The sequence below is a fragment of the Silurus aristotelis genome (genome assembly GCF_946808225.1).
Source record: "Silurus aristotelis genome assembly, chromosome: 2".
NCBI classification, from domain to species: Eukaryota; Metazoa; Chordata; class Actinopteri; order Siluriformes; family Siluridae; genus Silurus; species Silurus aristotelis.
In genome coordinates this window covers 6,009,996-6,017,495 of record NC_139575.1, presented here as the reverse complement: position 1 = coordinate 6,017,495, position 7,500 = coordinate 6,009,996, and the positions used below count along the sequence as shown (strand labels likewise).

At 43.7% G+C, this 7,500-nt stretch overlaps 1 protein-coding gene across 1 annotated transcript in view; it reads right to left on the bottom strand.

Moving 5' to 3' along the window:
* The window catches only part of nbeal1 (neurobeachin-like 1), a 306,006-nt gene that overhangs the window by 187,659 nt on the left and 110,847 nt on the right, over positions 1-7,500 (bottom strand). The gene's annotated exons all lie outside the window — the stretch shown is intronic.

Genomic DNA, 7,500 nt, shown 5'->3' with positions numbered 1-7,500 from the left:
GGCGAGTGCCATGGCTTCCTCCTGCAGGTCAACCTCTACATTGAAATGCAGCTGCACAAGTTTTCCTCCGATCGATCCAAGGTGGCGTTTCTCATCTCCTTACTCACTGGGGGGGTTCTAGCCTGGTCGAGCGCGATATGGAGCACCAATAGCGCCATAACCACGTCTTACGCGCAATTCGCTAACCACTTCACGGAGGTTTTCTGCACCGCCACTGGGGCCCTCACCACATTATCACACCATTCCCCACATACTGGGTTGACCATAGCTGGCAAAACACTCATCCAAGTGCTAATGAAACCCCTGTGACATCCTCGAGTGGAGCCCCCGGTGCAGAGAGCAGTGTGTGCATCACCTACCCCATCCACTCTCTAACCCAATTCCCCTACCAGCCACACTCGTATAGAGCCCTACAAACTCCCTGGAGGTGGAGATTCCCTCTGAGTACAGATCATTCGCGGACGTATTCAGTGAGCAGGCAGTGACCCGCCTGACCCCCCCACCGCCCTTGGGACTGCGCCATAGACCTAGTGCTAGGTGCTAAACTACCTAAAGGATGGGTGTACCCGCTGTCATTTTGGAGCACGCAGCTATGGAGGATTATGTTCAGCAGGCCCTCCGGCAAGGCTTCATCGCTCCATCCTCTTTCTTCGGCCTTGCATAGACTATCGTAACCTAAAGTTACAGTTCACATCCCATGTGTGGAAGGCGTTCTTCCAGCTCTTGGGAGTCACAGTCAATCTGTCCTCGGGATATCACTTTCAGACCAACGGACACATGGAACGCAAGATACAGGAGCTCGGACGCTACCTCCGGTCGTACTGCAACCAGGACCAAATGAGCTGAAACCGTTTTCTCGCGAGTACATGCAGAACTCCCTGCGCCAGGATGTTACCAGCCTAACCCCATTCTAGTGCGTGCTGGGGGGGAACTTTGTTGACAAGCCCTCCAACATTCCCGTGGTGGACTACTGGTTCAGAGAAAGAGTGCGTGTGTGGAAGTAAGCCCACAGCTCCGATGTGCTCTCAAACCACTTGGGTTCGCGGACCCTCGGAGGTCGGAGGCTGCCCCTTACCAACCAGCCATTGGTGTACTCCGCCTGGGAGTGGAAGAAATATCTCCGTAGGGAAGGAGAAATATCAGAAAAAAAAAGAAAAAAAAAGAAAAGAAAAGAAAAGAAAAGAAAAGAAAAGAAAAGAAAAGAAAATGAAACAGTAACATACTGTATAGGAAGTGTCACCTTGAACATTGATGAGGCAGAGCAAGAAGGCAGAGGAACACAGAAGAGGAAGAAGGCAGAGGAAGAAGGTGGTGGAAGACAGAAGAGGAAGAAGGCAGAGAAAAGCACAGAGGAAGAAGGCAGAGGAAAAAGGCAGAGGAAGAAGGCAGAGAAAGACAAAAAAGGAAGAACACAGAGGAAAAAAGCAGAGAAAAACAGAAGAGAAAGAACACAGAGGAAAAAGGCAGAGAAAGACAGAAGAGGAAGAAGGCAGAGAAAGATTTCAGAGGAAGAAGGCAGAGGAAGAAGGAAGAGGAAGAACACAGAGAAGGAAGGCAGAGAAAGAAGGCAAAGGAAGACAGCAGAGGAAGGAAAGACAGAAAAGGAAGAAGGCAGAAAAAGAAGGCAGAGGAAAAAGCAGGGGTAGAAGGCAGAGGAAGACAGAAGAGAAAGCAGGCGGAGGAAGACAGCAGACGAAGACGGTAGAGGAAAAAAGCAGAGGAAAGAGGCAGAGGAGGAAGAAAGAGAAAGAAGGCAGAGGAAGATGGCAGATGAAGAGCGAAGAGGAAGAAGACAGAGGAAAAAGGCAGAGGAAGAAGGCAGGTGAAAACGGTAGAGGAAAAAGGCAGAGGAAAGAGGTAGAGGAGGAAGGCAGAGGAAGAAGGCAGAGAAAATGTGTGTACAGATAATCGGCATGTTTGCAGGTGTAACTTGGGCCTCCTGCGCTACTCACAGTGAAGAACACGAGACCATCTTGTCGTTATTCCTCTGCAGCAGCTCCATCAAAGCGAAGGTCTTTCGCCCGGAGAACGAGTGCGGGCCTTCGTTCAGCGTGACACGGAGTGACAGCTCTCTGCCTCGGCCTCCAGCCCGCCTCCGGCCAATTAAGCCCTCATGAGACTGTAATGTGTGTGTATCCACGAGTGTGTGTGTGTCCTTCGGTCTGGCTGTCTGTGTCTGTCTGCGTCTCGCAGGTGTTTGACTGGGCCGTGAGTGATTGACAGGACAGACTCTGGCTCTCCTCATGCCCTCCGTACAGACAGAATAAAAGATGAGGGTAAGATTTATTTTACAACATAATATATGTGACCTCGTGCTCATTAAATGATTTGTTAACTCGGGAAATTTTTCACTTCTCATTCGGCAGACGTGAAGTCACTGTATTAACGTGTCAAATCCGCACACGTCCTCGCTCTCAAGCTCCTCATACTACAGCTACTCCTACTTACTTCATAAATGTCACATTCCAGACCAACTTGTAACAAATTGGGTGCAAAAGTTTGCACACCCCTCTGTCTCCTGAATAGAAAGGATGTGAAAGAAGATACCTCTGTTTCACAAGTTATCTAAAAAACAGAATCCAGTCCTTATGTAAAGCTGTAAAAATGGACAACCTTAATATTACAGCTAATAGCTCAGTAGTTTGAAACAAATCAATAGTTCAAAGTAAACTCAAAATTTTGTACACCCACTGAATGTATATACTTTGAGGAGTATGTGGTAGAGGTGGTATGAGGTGGTAGCTTAGTGGGTAATGTATTGGACTTCAGATCTGAAGGGTCATGAGTTTAAATCCCAGCCACACCAAGATGCCCCTTTTGGGTTCCCGAGCAAGGCCCTTAACCTCATAGCTGCTCAGATGTATGGAGTTATAAATGTTAGTCGCTCTGGATATGCCATAAATGTAAATGTCTTCACAGCTGAAGATCTGGCGATCAAGTGGATGTCATATGTAGCATTAAGAGTGACATGGAAATACAACCTGCATGGGTATTTATCGTATCATTTACATTTATGACATTTAGCAGCCCTGATCCAGAGCAACATACATTTATATCATTCATAAAACTAAGCAGCTATGGGGTTAAGGGCCTTGCTCAAGAGCCCGGAAGTGGCAGCTTGGTGTGGCTGGGATTTTAACACACAACCTCCAGATCCAAAGTCTAATACCTTAACCATGAAGCTACCACCTCCCCACATACTACCATGTAGTAAAGTGGCTAGACTATACAGTACTACCTGTTGCCATAGTAACTTTAAGCAACTATTCAATTCAGTTTAACGTTCAATTGACTCAAAGCAGCTTTATAGAAATAAAGTGGTTCTGAAGTTGTATAAAAGAGTGTATATATTTAGTGCCTATAAGTTTGTTCCGTATAATTGTGAGTTTGAAAAAACTCCCTGAGATGGTAAGAAACCTTGAGAGGAACCAGACTCAAACGGGAACCCATCCTCATAAGGGAGGCACCGTTTATTATCCATTCATTACAGTTCCATCGTTGTTGATGTGTGCAGTGATCGATGATTAAATGCAAACTGTGGTCCTGTGCCATTGTAGCTGCCTGTTGCTTTTAATTACATTCTTAATCCATCCTCTTGAGTTCTTGAGTTGCTCAGTAACATTGTGGAGCTTTAAAATGTTCATGTGGAACCAATCACAGCTTGACAGTGAGGTCTCAAGTTGAGGGTTAGGGTCTGCACCATACACATTTACATTTAGGGCATTTGTCAGATGCCCTTATTCAGAGTGGCAGCATGTTGTGGCTGAGACTTAAACTCACGACCTTCAAATCCAAAGTCTAATACCTTAACCACTGAGCAACCACTTCCCCACATGACAGCGTGCAATAGACACTTGACTAGTAGTCGCTTCATACTTGGCAAGTACAACTTTTCTCATTGTTGTTCTCTCATTCTACACCTTCACATTTAGCCACCAACACTTGAAAAAGAATGTGCTCTGGAAAACGTATGTAGCTCTTTAGTAGCATCTCTCAGCTCCATGATTCCTGGTTCGCTCTCTGGATAGATTGAGTGGAGTTTTACATGTTCTCCATGTGCCTGAGGTTTTTTTTTTTTAGGTTCTCTGGTTTCCTCCCACCTTTTATAATTATGACAGTAGGTGGATTAGCTGCTCAGAATTGCCCCCAGGTGTAAATGTGTCTCCGAATGTGTGTGTGTGTGTGTGTGTGAAGTGTGTGTGTGTGTGTGTGTGTGTGTGTGTGTGTGTGTGTGTGTGTGTGTGTGTGTGTTGTGGGGGGTTCGGGGGGGTTGGGTTTGGGGGGTTTACGTGCGGAATATAGTTCAAATCGTATTTCACTTACAAATATATTAAGGACCGCAAGTTTGTTTAGTTTCCGCCATCACCGACGTTATTGCGACAGTCTGGCGATGTGGATTCTTCAGGGTTTTATGTACAGCTTCAGGAATTTGTAGTAGAACATATCTTTAGAAAATTTAATATGACACGTAAAACACACCCATTTATATACACATCTGTATTACACAAATTGGGTCTAAAAATATAAACAATTTTATGAAATCTTTATTCAATTAATTTAATTTGTGTCAATTTAATGGAGTAGGTGATTTAATCAATATAATTAAAGTGTATTGCATTAATTTGATTTATTCTATTGTATTTTTATATATATTTTTTTTTATAAAATATTATTTCATATATTATTGTACGAAGCGGACATTTTGTTTAAAACTGTTTTAAAAATAATTTGAACTGTTCACACGTTAATAATATTAAACTGCGTTAATAAAAAAAATAAATAGTTTGTTTTGGGTTTTTTCCCTCTTAACCGTACCGAAAATTTAATGGACTTAAAAACTGAGGTACGTCTCGACCCGTGAGTTTTGTGTACCGTTACATACCTCTAATAATTAATATCATTATACAAGCTATGTAGCTTTAATAGCTATTAAGTATAAATTATTCAGCTCCAAGACAGAGTTCAATATTAGTAAGCGCCTGACCCTCAATGCATGTCTAACATCGTCACCATGATGTCCTCATGCTGCTTCCTGTCAGGTCATTCCAGAACGAATCCCGTCTCACACACAGCGCAGTTAGACGAGTGTGTTTGGTTTTCTATAGGCCCTTATCCCTGTTAAATAACGACACGCAGTCAGAGACGTCTGTTTCTGCGTCTTCGTCATCATCTCTATAATTAACCTTGTTCACGGAAAGGTTGCCCGTGTGAGTTATTGCGCTTTTGTTATTTCGAAAGGAAATCTCTCTTTCCCTCTGTCTCTCTCTCTTTCTCTCTTTCTCTCACTCTCTCCGCTCCACGTCGAATGAAATATTGCCCGAGACGTAATTTTTATTCGGAAGCAGCTCGGTGAGGGATATTATTTAAATTACCTCTCCTTGGGCTAAATCCTACTGAAATATTTCCACTTTGATTTATCTCACAGTCATATCGAGACAACGAAGCGAGGATCCTTTTTTTTTTTTATTACGCAGAACGAAAAAAATGTTCTTTCTGCCGCATAAAATGAGTCCGAATCGAACACAGTCTGTCTGCAGACTTCGGTCATCCGGATGACTGTCGCAGACAAGACGTTTATAGGCATCAGAGCAAAACTTACACATAAAATAAAACCTCGGTCTGACGCCGGATTCAAAATTGCTGGCAAGTAAATGCCAATTTACATAAATATACACACCTGTATACACACCTGGATTGTCGCTACGTGACGAGGTCGGCGTTTTAACGAGCCAAGCACGCGGCGAACCTCCGTCTGCAGAGTACCGCAGCATCCATCACTTCATCAGCGGATTTATCTATTTCGTTTTGTCCGACTCCAAATTCATGAGCCAGTAAAAGCCAAAGCAAACATTGACTCAATTTTGGGCAAACTCGATTTCCCATCATGCCACTTTAACTGAGAGTCATAAAGAAGCGGCGACGTTTCTGACCTTTAGCGCTGCCACACGCTGTCTCCTCTACATCTCATCCTTCAGCTCAGTATATTAACCTAAATGTGTTTTATAATGTTGGGCTTATACAGTTATAAGTCCTGTCTTTTACACCCACTGGGTTTAGTCTTTTCCTCCCAACACCCAATAAACTCCTGACCAATAAGATCCCTCACTGCCGTATAAGAGAATGGAAAAAAAGCTTTATACTTGTCACATGTACTTTACAGCAAAGTGAAATGTAGGCAGTTGGGGTTGGAACGCAGGGTCAGCCATGTGACAGTGCCCCTGTAGCGCAGACGGTTAAGGGCCTTGTTCAAGGGCCCCAAAAATGCAGTTTGGCGATACTGTGTCTTGAACCCCCGTCCTTCTAATCGGTGGCACAGAGCCTTAACCGCTGAGTTACCACTTCTCTGGTGGCATTATGTGTAGGATTGAAATTCTGAAGAATTATTTTTCACTTCTCCTCACACTTAGTTGGTTTTCAAATATGTTTATACTTTCATAATAAAAAAAGCTACAATTAGGATTCTGATGCCTCTTTTTTGTTTTGCACAACAGCGCACAGTAATGGAGAGTGTGTTAGAGACGTGAAGAAAAGAGTGCAGGCAGGGTGGAGTGGGTAGAGAAGAGTGATAGCAGGAGTGATTTGTGATAGAAGAGTATCTGTGAGAGTGAAAGGGAAAGTTTATAGGACTGTGGTGAGACCTGAGATGTTGTATGGATTAGAGACAGTGGCATTGAGTAAAAGACAGGAGATGGAGCTGGAGGTAGCAGAGCTGAAGATGTTGAGGTTTTCGTTGGGAGTGACGACGATGGACAGGATTAGAAATGAGTTTATTAGAAGGATAGCGCATGTAGAAGACAAGGTTGGGTAGATTGAGATGGCTTGGACATGTGCAGAGAAGGGACATGGGGTATATTGGTAGAAGAATGCTGAGGATGGAGCGACCAGGAAGGAGGAAAAGAGGAAGACCAAGGAGGAGGTTTATGGATGTGGTGAGGGAAGTCATGCAGGTAGTTGGGTTGAAAGAGGCAGCTGTAGAGGACAGTGGGTATGGAGACGGATGATCTGCTGTGGAGACCCCTAATGGGAGAAGCAGAAAGAAGACTAGGGCAAGGGTGTCCATTCTTTTCCACAAAGGGCCAACTAGGGTTTTGGCTGTTCTCACTGCAATGTGTACTGCGACCACAAATGCTCAAAATTGCATACGATATATTTAGATGCATTTCGTAGCATGAAATTTACCCTTCACTTTAACTAGGAGGCCCAACTGTGTTCCTGTATGACAATATCAGCTCCATGAAGAAATGCTTTCCATGGGTTAGAGTGGAAGATCTCCTGTTATAGAGCTCTGACCTAAACCCTATTAATCATAAAAAATGTGAACACTGGCTGCACCCCAGGCTTCCTCACCTCACCTACATCACAACCTGAATTTAGTCTAATCTAGTGGAAGTTATTCTAACAACAAATGTGTGCTGAATGTGGACTAGAATGCTCAAAAAGCACATACAAATCATATGATCTTCTATTGAATTTTTATAATATTGTATGCTTTTTATATAT